Source organism: Mixophyes fleayi, chromosome 7 (assembly GCF_038048845.1).
Source record: "Mixophyes fleayi isolate aMixFle1 chromosome 7, aMixFle1.hap1, whole genome shotgun sequence".
Taxonomy (NCBI): domain Eukaryota; kingdom Metazoa; phylum Chordata; class Amphibia; order Anura; family Limnodynastidae; genus Mixophyes; species Mixophyes fleayi.
Genome location: NC_134408.1, coordinates 129,111,014 through 129,127,879, shown reverse-complemented (window position 1 = coordinate 129,127,879; position 16,866 = coordinate 129,111,014). Strand labels below are relative to the sequence as shown.

General features: G+C 38.6%; 1 protein-coding gene across 3 annotated transcripts in view; it reads left to right on the top strand.

Annotated features, from left to right (window-relative positions):
* Positions 1-16,866, top strand: part of CSRNP3 (cysteine and serine rich nuclear protein 3) — a 104,913-nt gene that overhangs the window by 54,191 nt on the left and 33,856 nt on the right. For 2 of the 3 annotated variants that reach the window (XM_075180730.1, XM_075180728.1), the window contains exon 1: positions 7,952-8,198. The exons of the other annotated variant lie outside the window; for it this stretch is intronic. The gene's annotated coding sequence lies outside the window, so the exon portion shown is untranslated. Of the gene's footprint in view, positions 1-7,951; positions 8,199-16,866 lie in introns of those variants that run through there. 3 annotated transcript variants of the gene reach the window in all.

The following is a 16,866-nucleotide window of genomic DNA, read 5'->3' as shown; positions in this document are numbered from 1 at the left end:
TTACATGCATGAAGTAACTGTATAACTGAGATACTAAAGATTATGCACGGTATACAGAATAAGGGAACTGGTTCTGTTATTTGGTCAGAATTAAATATATTGTTGCCTATTCTCCTGAAGTGTCCGAAAGACTCCAGGGGGTATATATACTAAACCGCGGGTTTGAAAAACTGGAGATGTTGCCTATAGCAACCAATCGGATTCTATTTATCATTCATTTAGTACATTCTAAAAAGTGACAGCTAGAATCTGATTGGTTGCTATAGGCAACATCTTCACTTTTTCAAACCCGCAGTTTAGTAAATATACCCCCAAGATTAGGAGGAGACTTCCCTGACTACTGAGAGAGCACTTACCTGTCACAAGGTGAACAGGGACATGATGGTATTCGCAGAATGCGTATACGCAGAGCGCCAGGGTCATGATGGCATGAATTGATATGGTGGGATTGTGGTGGTGTGTATTGTGATGGCACAACTATGAAGCCCCACCCACCTCCACTTTTCCTACCTCTCATCTGCATGTCCTGGAAGTCAAGTAGATAAAGTAGACAAATGTGATATTAATAGTCATGGATATGAAACATCTTTAGGTGCAGGCCAAATGTGCTATTTTGTATTCTACTACTAGTAGGTACCTTACCATTCATTTCTATTCAGCAACTAAAAGTATTGTAGTAAATAGTAATTATTTCCATCAACTACAGTGTAGCTCTTGTGCTGTGAATTTAAGGGGTATATTTACTAAACTGCGGGTTTGAAAAAGTGGAGATGTTGCCTATAGCAACCAATCAGCTTCTAGCTATCATTTATTTTGTACATTCTACAAAATGACAGCTAGAATCCGATTGGTTGCTATAGGCAACATCTCCACTTTAACCTGCAGTTTAGTAAATCTAGCCCTAAATATTTTAGCAATGTACAATGCCGACACACAACTTCAAGTTGATGAAGTTAGCAGATAGGAAAATGAAAGCAATTGCATAAATAAAACGACATATTATATTTGTCTACCTTGATCTCATTGTATTTATATATCACATCTTGTGTGTATATACAGTATATATATATAGATAATATTCTATTTTCGCTTTCTCTATGTATGCAGCCTTGTGTCACATCTTACTGGCATCACTGATAATAATTGGCTCACCGGAGGCCAATTTTTGCTCTCGCAGGACTGGATGATTTTAAAATGTCATGTCTTGGGAGGCAGAGAATGAAGTAATGACCACATGAGCCATACCTCTCATACTAAGGGGATTTCTGCATTAATTATCACAATACCTCCCCTCAACCTTGCAGAAGTAAATGTTTTGTTCTGTAACCTGACAGTAGAGAGATGCTTAAAGAAATAGTAAGGGTACATTTATTTCACAGTGGTATTTCCCACTAGGCAAGCAAGACATATACTTAGATATGATCTAGAAAAATAGATGAATGAACGATAGACCAGTGTAATAACAGATCAGGCATTTTAAGCTATAGCGAACAAATCTGGAAACAAAGCAGGAAGGAGCTTGGGGCTGCAGGTGGAGGCTCGGAGGGCCGCAAGCGGCTCTAGGGCCGACTGTTGTCCATCACTAGTTCGGGTGTTTGTCTTCATCATCATCTGTTACTTACACCAGCCCCTGAACACCCAGAAATAAAATTGCTTTTTCTGCAGCATCTGCGACTCTGTCTCAGTCTAAAGCCGATTGCTGGAATACGCCTTTACTGTACGTTACCTGTATTAGAAAACACCCCTTCTCTCCCGTGTAAGGATTGGGGAGTAAGGTGTAAGGAGTGCTAAGTGTCACCAAGTCGCAGGTCTTGGTGGCCACAGTTCACTTGCAAAAAACACGAAAAATTATCTACGCAAACTGGCGCACGTCTCACCCTGAATCAGGCCCGTTATCTTGACCTTGTACAGGAAAAAAGCTACCTTGTAACTTTTGCTGCTCCAGGGCCCAAGTCCTCTACACTTACTGTTACATCCAAAACTGGTCATTTCCCCTAGAAAATGTGGCATCGGCGGCATTGAAAATCTTTTGGCACACGCTAATAGGCAATACTAGAAGTTCTGACTTAGATCAGTGAGAGTTATTCTGGCATAATTACATAACTAATTATTTGGCTTATCAACAGTTAAAGGTAAATGTTCTTTCTCTAAGGGGTTATCTATTAATAAAGTGCAAATACACAGTAGCGAATAGCAACCAACCAACCATTTGTATTCATTGTCTAATATACACTCGTTTCATCAAAACTAATTATTTATCGGTTGCTATGAGTTACTTCATACTGGCATTTTCCACTTTTTTTTGGGGGGTAAATAACCCCCTTCTAGTGTTAGAGTGGATTCACTAACAGATGATAAGCCCAAGCCATGTCAGACTGGGATTGTACATTAGATGGATATTAAGCTTAAAGGATATATTTCTGATAAAAACACATCCCCCCTCCTCTTACCTGAATAATAGGAATATTTTTCCTGGGGCACCCTTCTCTGTGCCAAATGGAGCCCTGAAAATAGGTATCTGAGCCTTCCCACTGCATCATGTTTCTGCCTCATTTCAGCGACTTAATGAGATATGAGAGTTCTAGAACCAACAGATACCATTATCAGCATATAGACCTTCAAACATGACCTATGTCACTGTACACAAAGCTCTTCTTCCATTCCCTCTACTTGCTTTCCAGAGACAGACGTCTAGTCCATATTACATGTTGCTTGGCCCTTTCTATATTTTAATATGTTGTGCGTATTACTTAATATATTATATCTTGTTGTGAATATTACTATTGGGTTGTATGTGGTGGTATGGGGCCAGATGAGGGCTGGCAAATATTAGCCCGGGGGGCAAGATTAAACTCAGCAGCTTATTTTAAAGGAAAAAATTGCAGGGGGCCCAGTGACCCAGCCAAAAGTAGCCCACTATGGAACAGGTCCATGGGGCAGATGCCCCCCAGCCCAGCCTGCCCCTGTATAAGGCTGTGTATTGTTGTTATGGAGCTGTTATATTGAGCATATATCTATATATGGTCAGCACTGACGTGTGCATTGTATTTACTTTTTTACATACCGTGTGTGCAAAGTATCTAGTCTTTCACCGTACTATACACAATAATTATATCCTCGTTTGAGGAACTGGGATTTGTATTGTATATTACAAATATCACGTGCTACCTTTTTTCCCCAATAGTGTGCTGGTAATTGCTACATAAGTGTGCAGTGCAATGAATGTATGCATCTGAATATGATGTTTGACACCTAACTGTGCATAGCCCTCTCCAAATATATAGCAATATGCTTTTTACCCCTCGTGGTCTTATTTGTCCCCAACCATCGTAATTTCAGCGGGAAAGTCACAAATTTTATGGCTCTGTCCGGCCCGTAGACATGTTTGTCCCAGGGGAGGGAGTGTTGGGGGTGAAGGGAGATATCCAGCGGTAGGCAGCCCTTTGGGGTTGTGGCCACACCCACATTGTGATGTGGCCACGCCCCCTGTCCCGCTGTTGGGAACTTGCAAGTTGGGAGGTATGTTTGTCTGTTATTTTGATTACCAATGGTCATTGTCATTAATTAATTAGTTGCAAAGAAATGAATTTCAGATTTGAGGCGAAGCAATAGTGCACACCTAAACTGGGCCACTGCACATGCTCTGAGGCAATATCAATGACAAAACTGCTTGCACCCACTAGTAATATATGCCACATTTAGGATAAAGGAGTAGAGAAGGATTATTTAGGGAAGGATTCAAATCAACACGTAGTGTCTCATGGGCATTCTGGAGACACTATGCACGCATATTTTTACTGAAATATCCGCCATAGAGGTGTGAGGAAAATTGAGCGTTTATTTTTACCATAGTAACGGTAAAACTGTGCAGCCGCGATGTTCATGAACATCTCGGCTAATTGAATTTCCCCCTTAGAGGTGTAGCTCCCTGATTTGTAGGAGGAAACATAGAGTTTTTCTCCCCACAAAAGGACTTGATTTTCCACTATCTCAGAGGTGTGTGGAGATCTGGTCACATATTATATTTTTAATGCCGTGAGTTATGTATTTTCCTGTTGCACGTTTTGTAGGTGCAACATGGTAATAAAAGTATTCAATCAAAAGTAAAAAATAATTAATACAGTCCCAATGTCCTCTTCCTCATGAGTAATTGGAGATAAAAATTTAGATTAACTGAGCAATATCTTAGTACAAAAAAATAAGTTTAAATCAATGAATGGGGCGGTTCTCCAGTGTTAGTAGTTTGGACACTGAAGTGACCTTTCGCGATGGGTATTGTTTGGGTAGATCAGCAAGCCAGCAAAACTAGGGCCTGATTTATCAAGGCACGCAAAATGCACTTAGTTTGGGCATATGCACGACCTTATTCAGTTGCAAGCAGCTCTGGAGAAATGCCTCTTGTTGAATACAGGTGTAGGTCACAGCATTTCATAGCAGAGGGTGGGGCTTAGTGATGTGAAATTGCATCATTAAGCCTCGCCTCCATCACCTCAGGGAGGATGCCTACTCTCAGAGTTTACGGGAGACTCCCGAATTTCGGGGAGTTCTCCCGGACTCCTGGAAGGGTAGGCATCCTCCCGGAAATGATGGAGGTGGGGCTCAATAACACGATTTCACATCACTAACCTCCACCCCCTGCTCCGGGAAATACCGGGAGACTCCCTAATTTCGGGGAGTTCTCCCGGACTCCCGGAAGGGAAGGCATCCTCCCGGAAATGATGGAGGTGGGGCTCAATAACACGAGTTCACATCACTAAGCCCCACCCCCTGCTATGAAATGCCGTGAATTTAGGCATTTCCTAGCAGGGGGCGGGACTATGGTAACACATGGCGTCACCAGGCCTCCTCCCACCTTCTGTCCTGTCACATGACCTCTCCTCCAGGAGTAGGCAAGTATGGTGTAGGTACGCTCTGCATATACAGCACTTTCTACATTGTGACAGACTACACGCTGCAGGATACGAACAATACATATGTGCAATATAAAGTCCTAGCAGAACGCACAGAAAGAAAATCAATTGTCTCCACCTGTTAATATTTTAATCATGAAGAAAAAGACATTAAAGAAAAAAAACTTTTTTTCCCCCTTCCCAACTTTCCCAACTTTATTGAGATGTTCTCAATGAATTTTGTATATAAAATAACTTTTTACAGTTGCTCCTAACTGCAAACACATGTTGTAGCATGCATACACGTCCTTCATCACTATCACTCAGCACTTACACCTACCCTGTAGCTGGTGTAAGTAATACGACTGAAAATCAGGTACCTGAGAGATGCCCAGAGCTGGAATCGGATAGATGTGTGCGCTCAACCTTGGCACGCCCTTACTGTACATAATAGGCTGTCAGAAGTGTCATTTCCATTCAAAAACAAATTAAAAGTACTAGGGATCACTGGTGTATTGTCCTTTTTTGAGCACTCAAAGTGCAATTTTGCGCAAAATAGGGCACAAATCGGAATTTAAGTTTCTTAATGAATCAGGCCCAGAATCATTTTCCCGGAAACGTTCCCAAAAAACCCCATAAAATAAATATAGGCACACGTGCACACGCATAAAGAAGGGTTGGTTAATGAGACTACAGCCATAGTATTGTATGCATAAAATATATCTATTAAAGCTTTCTAGTAATACATAATTTCTGTGTACACATTTCTACATTTGTTCTTCTAGGAAATACATCCCTCCCACGTATATTTTAAAGAATATGAAACTGGATCAGCTGTTAATTTCTACTCATCTGAGACATGGATGAGATTTTTACATGGAGAGCAGTCTGCTTAATGAATAAGCTGCATGTATTGTTGTATGAGTGGAGTGTGCTTGTCATCAATATACTGTAGTATGTGCAATTAATCTAGGAGAAAACAGAAGCTTTCAGAAAGAAAAATACTTGGGTCAGAGAAAGGCCTTATGCAGACCAGATTCTTTTTTCTATAAAGCATTCAGTGCCTGTTAGAAACGTGATTGGAATGCAGAGTGAGGAATCATAAACATGCTCCTTAATTGTAAGCCTTCAGTGCGCATTGTCAAAGCCCATTGAATTGTACAGCGCTGCTGTATTGGTGGCGCTATATAAATAAATGATAATGATGATAACTAATTTGAGCACTGATAGTCGACAAAATAATGAAAGCGAATGGAGGTGTGCACACGCTTCGTGACAAGGGATTGCTTTCCGCCACTTTAGAGGTTGCCTACGGTGTTCACACACTGTAAAACATAACTGACTTCTGTGGGAACATTCATTAAGTATGTAGTAAATATGTTTTAGGAAGTATTTAGGAAAACGTTTCTAACGCTCTGTTAAAAGTAAGGTCAATGTACAAGATATTATATACACTTTTACTGGCATTATTGTTCAACACCCTTGTATATGAGACTTAACACCAGGGGCATAACAATAGGGGGTGTGGCTACATGGCCAGAAGATGAGGGCCCCACCCCCTCACCTTCGGGCGGTGTAGCCACACCCCCTATTTCCCCTGAACCACCTTCAAAAGAGAGAGCAGAGTGGAGACCTCTTCTGGTTATTACAGCAGAGCTGGGGCCACAGAGCCATACCTCCCAATGGTCCCGATTTTGGAGGGATATTCCGATTCGCAGACTGCAAAAGCGGCTTAACAGGAAACTGGGTGGAGTTTGAACCAAATTTCTCCATTTGTGGGTGGAATAGCGGCAGGGTTTATTTTGTCCTGCTTTTGGGATTCTAAATGTTGGGGGAGGAATGCGGAGGTGAGAATGGCATAGTGGGCCCCCCTATCTAAATTTTACTGTGGGACCAGGCAACACACTATTCCGCTGCTGCCTAGCACTACTACTAACTTCGTACACCCACGTGCACATGTCTAATGGCATTTTATAAAGACACCTAAAGTGCACCTATCACTTAGATCAGGGGTAGGCAACCTGCGGCTCTCCAGGTGTTTGTGAAACTACAAGTCCCAGCATGCCTTGCCAGTAGATAACCAGCAGATAGGTGGCAAAGCATGCTGGGATTTGTAGTTTCACAAACACCTGGCGAGCCGCAGGTTGTCTACCCCTGACCTAGATAGAGTGGTAGCCCTTTTATGGACTAATGTTCATGAAAATAAAACAGCAATTAGGGAACAACACTTCATGAATATTGATACTATAAATACAGGAACATTGTTTCTCCCCAAAAAAATGTCTGCCTCCATTGTGTCAGGTGCTCTTTAATTGCTTAATTGTTGATATTGATGTTTCAAAACAATAAAGAATATTCCAGATCTTCGAATAATCCATTTAGTATTTATTTCATTCGAACATCGATATTGCATATAAAACAATAATAAAACTATTTATCTTATGAACATTAACACTTGTAATTTTATATTATTGCACATGTGCAGCCATTATTATTATTAAACATATAATATCCAATTGGATTTAAACATTATCTGCAAATTAAAATCTTATATTTCGAGTGCCACTTATTGAGTATACAGAAAATAAATAACTTGCTTAAATATATGACTTAGCAATTTTACATACATAGATTAATTTTAATGGAATAATGAAATGCCAAAAATATATTTCTTGTGGATGATTGACCCTGTATTGTCCTGAAATAATGCCTTGTATATCATATTGTATTATTGGACAAAATGCCTATAAAAATCATGTATGAACTGTTTTATATGGCTGTTTTGCTAATTTACTAGAAATCCCTTCAAGAGACAACTGATTACATTTTTTGCCTTTGCTAAAAAAAACCATGTTGTTTGAGGATTTTAGATGATTTGTAGTGGATTAATGACTTCAAACAGCTTGGCTGATTTGCTAGACTTTCCTCTTGCTAGGATTCAGCTGATATCTGTAGACAGTGAAATCAGTGGATGCATTTGCCTGGCGTTTTTTTTTTTTCCAGACAAGTCTCCCATGTGATCACCATACAGGCAGGCTCAGTGAGACATTTGCTGTTCTACAGGCACTAGGTAATGAGTCTTTGTGCAGACTGGAGCTCTTAACAGTGGACAATAAAGCATATGCTACTAGCTGTAAAACACTACTTTGGGAAATTGAAAAAAAAAAAAAAAAGCTTTATTCAAACACAGAAGACAACAAATAACCTTGAATGTGCAGTGTTCTAAATCAGTTATCAACATTCCATGGATTGCAATTAGGATTGCTGCATATAAAGATTGCATGGATTGGGGGTCTGCAGTTTGAGCAGGTCAGTTATTTCTGGTCTCTTATCAGATTATATTGCATGTATTGGTAGATAATTTCATTTCTATAATTTTTGTACAGTTGCTGTGGTTATGTTCATTGTGCATGGGAATACATTTTCAGTCACATAGTAGTAGGCTAATCTATGTGCGTTTGTCTTTGAATGGCCTGTGCAAACATATATAAGGATTGTCCAATTGTGGAAAACATTTGCAAATAATGAAATGGTTTATATATTTATAATATTACATTACATGATCGTACAAAACAATGCATCCATATTTGTGGTTTTTTTTTTGGTTTTTTTTCTTTAAATATATTGTAAATGTGATTTGTTTTATAAATATGCAGACCTAAGCAAAACCTATTTTGTGCATATTCTTTTAAACATTTAGATATTTACCACTGCATTGTGTCATTGTTTTTATTGGAGCAAAGTTATAGGCATCATAATGTTGGGGATGGGGGTTTAATATTTTATTTTTTGCAATGTTACTTTCAGTGTTTATCACTTCGATGTTGTCTCATACATTTCTGCTTGCAAAATCCCAGTTTATACTAGAATTCAGAAACTGGCCATTGTATTTATACTAACTAGTTCATTATCATCTACCACAACCCCATCCAAAGCTTTCATTTTCTGTATTGCGCTGTCAGCTTTCAATTAAAGTTCCTTTGTCTTTTAGGACAATTTACATTACAATTGCTGACTAGACATTCATTCAGCGTGAGAGCCAATCAGTAAGGCAGTATTTAGGTTTAATTTGAAATGTAACTTAACAATTCCCTTTTAATTGTGTGTGTGATTCAAATATTCCATTCAAATCTTAAACATTGGCTACATTGGAGATGATGAAGTTTTTGTCAACTGCAAAAGTGCAGAGACACAACACATTGTTAAAATCTAGTGAAATAAACAAGGATGTTTTTTTTTGAATGTTATCCGGTAGACCAAAACAATTCCTTAATTATAAATCCAGAAAATGCAGTCTGCATTCTTAATATAATACAGCACTGTGTTGGCTGTCAGTAATTAAGTGCAATATAGTATATAGTTGTCATGTCATATAATCCTATTCTTTTCAGCTGTTTGGTACTGTACAGGCAATATGTAAATTATATGACCGTAGGTTTAACTGCAGAGACAGGGGGACGGCCTTGGGGATCAAAGGTCAGAGTACTAATGAAAAGCTGAATAGGGGGGAAAAAAATGCTGGTTGTTACTGCATAGTCTTTGCTGAAAAGCGAGTGTGCATATTGCCTTGAAGTAGTGTAGATCTGGTCTGAAAGATCTTGGGCCTTAATTAGCCATATCTAACGCAGCCGAAAATTCTAAACACAAACTCTACCCATGTCTGACAAATGTAAAGGAATATATTTTTTAAAGTGGTGATATTAATGTTTTTATTTCTTATTGTTCTATTAATTAGAATGTGTGTATTTATGTGTGTGTGTGTGTGTGTATATATATATATATATATATATATATATATATATATATATATATATATATATATATATATACGCAGTGATGTATAGTAAATCTTACAGGCCAATAATGATGTGAGCTATTTTAGGCTGATAAAATAATCAATAATGTTATGGTCCCTGCGGGGTGATTGATTGTTAAGTGCATCAATAGATTACAACCTATAGATCTGGATGCAAGAAAATAAATCTTGTCCGAATAATGCTTTGTAATTTCCCATATGTGAGTTTTTTTGTTTTTATAATTTACACTTTATTGCCTAGATCAAATTAAAAGATTAAGCATCTGGTATTAAATCATTTCCCATTGTATGAAGCTTTGTAACCAGATGCCTGAAATTTACGTTTCTTTATTCAAATGGCAAGAGGTGTAGAGTTCTGGTTTGTATGACTTGCACAATAATTTGGGACTACATTTATCATCTATGAATGACATCATTTAAACTAGCTGATCCTTGTACAGGGTATGATTCTGTTTAAAGAAAAACATCACTCGTTAAAAGATACCAAAATGATTTACACATGGACTGATCTTATCTGGTTTAACAGTGGGAGAAATATACGTTGAATCTGTAACTGTAATATAAAATAGGGATTTAGTAATTAAGGGAAATTACATAAAGGGCATTAGAGATTATGAAATTATATGTTGCTAAACAACTAAGGATACAATGACTTGTAAACCTTTGCTAATATATATTCATATAGTTAATCCTAGACTTAAATATATATTACCAACCATAACAATCACCTGTATTTTAGGCATAGAATTCTCAATTCATTTATATAAACGTGTCATAGAATTTTTCAGACCTTAAGATATATCTGACATTGTGCTGCAACATCTGTATCTCCTGCTCTTTTGTTCATTGGGTCAGCCGAATTTTTCAACCAAATAAAACACTATTTGTAGTGATTGGAACTTACTTTCTACCATGTAAATGCAGTGTATTTCTCTGCAAAGAATTAAATGTCCAAGACTGTGTTCCTGTTTTGTCTTTATTATTATAAGATAATGTGTTTTTATTTTCTTAGCTGTGTAGCCTTTAAAATGTTCTACTGATATATATTATTTTTTTATTACTATTATTTTTTTTTATACTTTGTTTATTGGTAGAACTGAACATTGGGCAGCTTGTGTTATCTGTCAATTAATCTCTCTCTGTTGTGTGCCCATTGAATACTCAGCACTGAAATGCCTTGGTTCATCTACAGGGCTAAGCTCCTACTGTGATCGAAATCAGATATTGTCCAAAAACCCACATGATTACCTTCAATGTGCCAGTGAATATAATGGGTAACTTCTGAAAAGCTTCCTTGCTAATTAGGCAAAAGGGCATAGTTAACTATTTTATGACCTAGAACAAGTGCAGTGAGTTAAATGATGAACGGATTAATCCTGTTCCCTGTGTCATAGGTGAACAAAGAAAAAAAAAATATGCACACACTAATTTTAAATTAAGCCATTACTGTGCATAGGACTTCTAAATATTCCCCATGCTGCAAGCCTATAACATGCATTTATATTGTATATTCCTTATCTACCTTCTTTTATTACTAAAAGCAAAAACAAAAGACTGCATGTTTGTGAAATAAAGCAGTTGAGAAAAATATGGGACGAGCAAACCTGATATAGGTAAACTAATTATTAGTAAATAGAAATGATTAATGGTATGTTTAAAAATTGCCCATTGATTAACACATTTTCATGGGGATTTTTATTAAGAGTGAATGTGTAATCTAAATGGTTCTTATTATAAATATGCCTTAGAGGACATCCATTAAGCTTCAGTCAAGGCATATGATTCAGCATCTATTATATTTTAACTCTTATCATAATGCACCAAGGATTTGAAGCCCTTGGAGGTAAGTATATCTTGAACTATTGGGGTTCCGGGGTTATCCTGTTATGTTATGGGGTTTTTTTTTTGGGGGGGGGGGGGGGGGTGGTAAGGAGGAATGTCAGTTGCTCCCAGCTATGGATGGGAGAGGTTTTAAAAAAACAAAACCGTTTGGAGATTCTACGGACCAAATGCATCCCCTCTTTTTGAAACCTCTCCTGCCAACCTCTGCCAAAGCCAATAATCGCCAACTACAGCGTTCAGTGTTTACATTGCATTAAGATTGCAGGGATGCCATCAACTCTATTGGCTCAAGACACATTAGCATTTTGTTTCTTGACTGTGCCCTATGGGGTAGACATGCTAACATTGAGTGCAAGTTATTCTCTTAATGCCATTCTGCTAGCAATGCCAAAGCAAAATTAAATCCACTTCAATGGAACATTACCACTAGTGTTCACCTTGTCATAGAGTATTTTTAAACACTTATTGTTACCAATCAATAACTTGCGAACAGAGCATCTCTTAAACATGGTTTGCTGTTCTTGTGGTTGGTAAAATGTGGGTGCTATTTCTGTATATGTCCGGGTGAGGTCTGTCTGCAGGCCACATTTGTTTACTGCCCCATTATAAATAAATGTTATTTGTTGTCATGCATGACACTGCCTAACAATCAAAATATGGCATTGGTATAGCATCACCATGCTGATGAACAGTAGAGTAGATTCATGCGTTATAAAGTAGGCCTCTTCCCTTTATTTCCATTACTGTATATGTGTAAAAGAAGCACATATTAGGCGGTTGAAAAAGTAATGATTGACACAGACATACAATACAAAACTGGTACTGGTGCAACTATGGCACAAAAAAAGCCATGCAAATAATACCAGGACTGGTTAGCCATATTATACTGGCCCCAATGGCCATCAATTTATTGCCAATAAAGGTACTGGACTAATATGTTAAAACACTGTGTATAATCTTGTAAAACGTGTTGTAATCAGGCCCGCTTTAGCTAGAGCGTGTCATGTGTCATCTGTTTCAGCGGTTTTACAAGATTTCCTGATTCAATATAATTTATGAAGCTGTTCTTGTTTTCGTCCCTTCCTTTCATTAAAAAAAAAAAATACATACAGTGGTCTAGGTAGAAATTTAGAAGCAACGGTATGTAAAATGTAGTGGGTGGAATTTCATAGTCTTGCAGTCAAAGCAGTAGGAGAAGTGACAGCTTAACATATCACTGTATACCAATCTACTTCAACCAGTGTGTGTGTGTGTCTGTGTGTCTTTGTATTCTGTATTTATGCACTTGCATATAGAAACAAAATGTGCACAGTTGATTTTGTCTGTGGAAAATCTGTAGGTGGATTAAAATACATTTTTATTATGAAACGTATAAATGCCATCACAAAGGTGATCAGTGTCCTGCTTATAGCAAAATCTAAGGGGTTTATTTATTAAACTGCAGGTTTAAAAAAAAAAAAGTGGAGATATTGCCTATAGCAACCAATCAGATTCTAGCTGTCATTTATTTAGTGCACTCTACAAAATGACAGCTAGAATCTGATTGGTTGCTATAGGCACAGCTCCACTTTTTTAAAATCCGGAGTTTAGTAAATATACCCCCAAGAGTTACTTCTCCATACTCATCCTCCTGGACCTCTCTGCGGCTTTTGCACTATCGATCGCCTTCTTCTCCTGCACACCCTTAATTCCATTTGCCTTTGTGATACTGTTCTTTCCTGATTCACTTCCTATTTATACAGCTGCTCCTACAGCGTCTCTGGGTCATCCTCATCGCCACTCCCACTATCTTATTTTTATCACTGTACACATCTCCTGGTGAACTAATTTGCTCCTTGAGCCTCCAGTATCGTCTCTATGCTGATGACGTTCAAATCTACATTTCCTCCCCTGACCTCTCCTCTACTATCTAATGTGACCACCTGTCTTTCTGACATCTCCAAAACGTATCTTTTCTCCTCCCAGAGACTCTCTCAACGTTTAACAACACCACGATTCCCTACGGCTCCCAATCCCACGGCCTTGGTGTCTCTCGTGACTCTGCTCTTTGCTTTACTTCTCACATCTAATCCTGTGTCCACCACCTTTTTGGTAAAATAGGCCATTTCTAACCCAAGATGCATCCAAAACGCTCAACCATTCCTTCATCTCCCGCCTCAACTATTGCAACCTCCTTCTACCTGGCATTCCCTCATCAAGCTTTATACGCTTAAATTCAGTTTATATGCAATGGCAACGCTGCTTTTTCTCTCTCGCCACTACATACCTGCTACACCACTCTGTAAATACCACCCCCCCAACAATGACTTCCCATATCCTCCAGAATGCAATTCATATTACTTAGCCTCACATAAAAAATCCTCACCAACACCACGCCTAAAAACATCTGAAACCTCATCTCTGATCTAAGTCTCGCTTTGTCTCTAATGGCCCTTTTTCACCATTGCCTTCTGTACTGCTACCCGCTTATTTCCTACCAGACTCTCCCCCAGCATTCAAATCTTTCAATGCTTTCTTAAACCCCATCTCTATTATTAGAACTTACACTTCTTCCACCTATACTACTCCCACACTTGCTTCTCTTGTCTCAGCTTTTCCCTTTTCTTACTAGATTGGCAGCTCTGTCATGTGCTGTGCCCCCTCTTCCTTTTTTTCCGCATCAATTATTTTTCACAGCAATTATCTTGCTGACCATTGTATGTCTGTGTTTTAAGTATACCCTGTTTTCTCCAATACCTGGCACTGGGAAGCACTGTGGTGCCTTGAAAATCAATGGCAGCAAAAATAATTGACAACTGAAAGTTTAATTCAAGAAAAGCATCATTTCAATGAAATGGCTTCTGTTTAGTGGGTTGATCATAAGGAGTGTCACATGCAGCATGACCTTGCTGACCTTCCCCCTAATTATTTTGTTTGCTAGAACCAGTTTTTTATTATTACTGTTTTTTTGCACTTTGCTTTATGCAAAGTGCAATTGAATTGACAACCCGGCCGAGGACAGCTAGACCAGGCAGAGAGGTATGAGAGAAAAAAGAACGCTTGGAAGCCAGAAAGGGGAAGGAAGAGAGGTGGGGAGTGGACTAAAGTAGGATGGGTCTGGTCCTAGGAGTGGGGGTGCAACTAGCAGGACCAGAACCAGTAATGGAGGGGAAAGGAGGGGAGCAGACCGAGACCAGAGCCCAGGGTCGAGGTTGAGAAATGAAGCTGGAGTGCCGGAAGCAACAGGAAGGTGACGGGAGGAGGACGCAAGGAATAAAGAGCCTGATTTTTAATGAATTGCATTGCTTTTATGCATCTTAATTACACTGGGCATTGGGTGCTTCAACTTGCCTCTGACACTGGTCCTCCATTCTTCTAAGCCTGGCCTCGCTAACTATTTTTTAATTATAATTGATCTTTAATAAAATGCGTTTATTTCTATCCCCATGTTTCTGGTGCTCCTCCTGAGACACAGTCCCACTTCTATGGCTGCTACCACAGCACAGAACACAGTGCTTGTCTCTCTCTTCCTTGATTGGATTGTATGTGTGTACGCTATCCTAAAACGTAACTGCAAACATCATGTGTCATTGTGTTCTATAGACGTGGCAAGACAGATGGTGGAACATTCTAGCCTCATTAATGTCTAGCCCTTGTTCCCTGAACACATTCAGTATGTTGCTTGAGGCTTTTTGCATCCTGTCGCCTACTCGCCTTCGTATGGTGGTTGAGTGGTTAGCATTTTATTACGCCATGACATGGTCAGACATTTTCATGAGACAAAGACCAGGTGGTGATTTTCTGTCTAAATAATGTTTAAGATTCTTGTCTTGTATCCACTCCAAAGATTTTGTGTAGAGTCCTAAGTGTCTGTTTTACTTTCTCCAATTTGTTATACTGGACTATTCGGAGGAAACTACCATTGATTTTTTTTTTTTTTTTTTTTAATTGACGTCAAATCTCTGCCTCTGGCAGTAATTCATAGGTTTGGTATCAACATACACCTGGCTCTGGCCAACAATATACTATTCCCTGGAGCTGACGGAAAACCGTCCCTCAGAAGCTGACAAAGCTCAAAGACGAAATCTCCACCTGTCTCACAGTTGTCTTTTAACTCTTATCTGAGTGAATTTTGCATGATGATTGTTGTCAGGGAGAGCTCCATTACCTCTTCTTCAGTATTTTACAGCTACCTTCATTTTGTCAATTTTGTTTTCTTATTGCACTTTGCCACTGTTTGCCCAGGGTAAGAGTGGCAGCACACTTGCGTGGCCTATTTAGACAAATATTTCATAGGACATGACAGAAAAATAAGCATCCTGCATTAAAGTATACGAAGACACATACTTTATTTTGATACACAACCGCCATATATTATTTGTGAGGTTACTCTGATTCCTAATCGATTTGAATTTTAACTTGTCCAAGTTTTATATTGCCCCCCCCCCCTTCCTGTCTTAGCTGGATCCTAATATAGGGGTTTATAACATATGTGTAAAGTTGTCATTCATTATAAGGATTAACACATCTGATAATGTGAATTATTATGGATATTTGAAGTCACCCCGGATTTCCATCACCTGTATAATAACCTTTGACCTCACGCCTTTTATGTAGTCACACATGTCTTGTTAACCTGCAATCTCATTATAATGTACAGCAGGAGGTGATTTTATCTCATATAAATTAATTTAGACTGATTTTATAACCTACAAAATGCTGAAAAGCCCAATGGTGAGAACATCTGAAAGACACCGAACCATAAACATTGGACAAAAGCACTTTGTGCGCTGCCCATGGGAAGAAAGGAGACCATCCAGAAGGTTGGCCATACGTTAGCGAGTGTTTCCCTCCAGGACATCACACATCTGCTTTATCACAGAAGGAATATATTCACTCTTTTTTTTTTTTTTTTTTTTTTTTTAGTCCATTTATTTGCAGGAACTGAATGCACAGAATGATTTTCTTGTATGCACAAGCTGTGATGTGTTCAATGAATCATCTGCTCCAAACAAGACAAAATAAATACTAGATTGTGGAAATGTGGCTGGCGTAGATGGTTAATATGTCAATGAGATACCAGCTCTGGGTATGTAAATAAACTCAAGCATCAGCTTATTAGGTGTCGTGAAATAGCCATAGGTGACATCTGTAGACAAACTTAATGGAGGGTGGATAGCTGAAGAAGTGACCAGCTTTACTGTGTTACTTGTTTATCAAAACTAATGAAACCAGGTTCTGCATTCAAAGTTGCTCCATATAAATCCCTTTACTCTGCGTTAATTAAAAATGTATTGCCAACAAAATATTCCAATGGAATATTCCCTCTAATAGAACGTC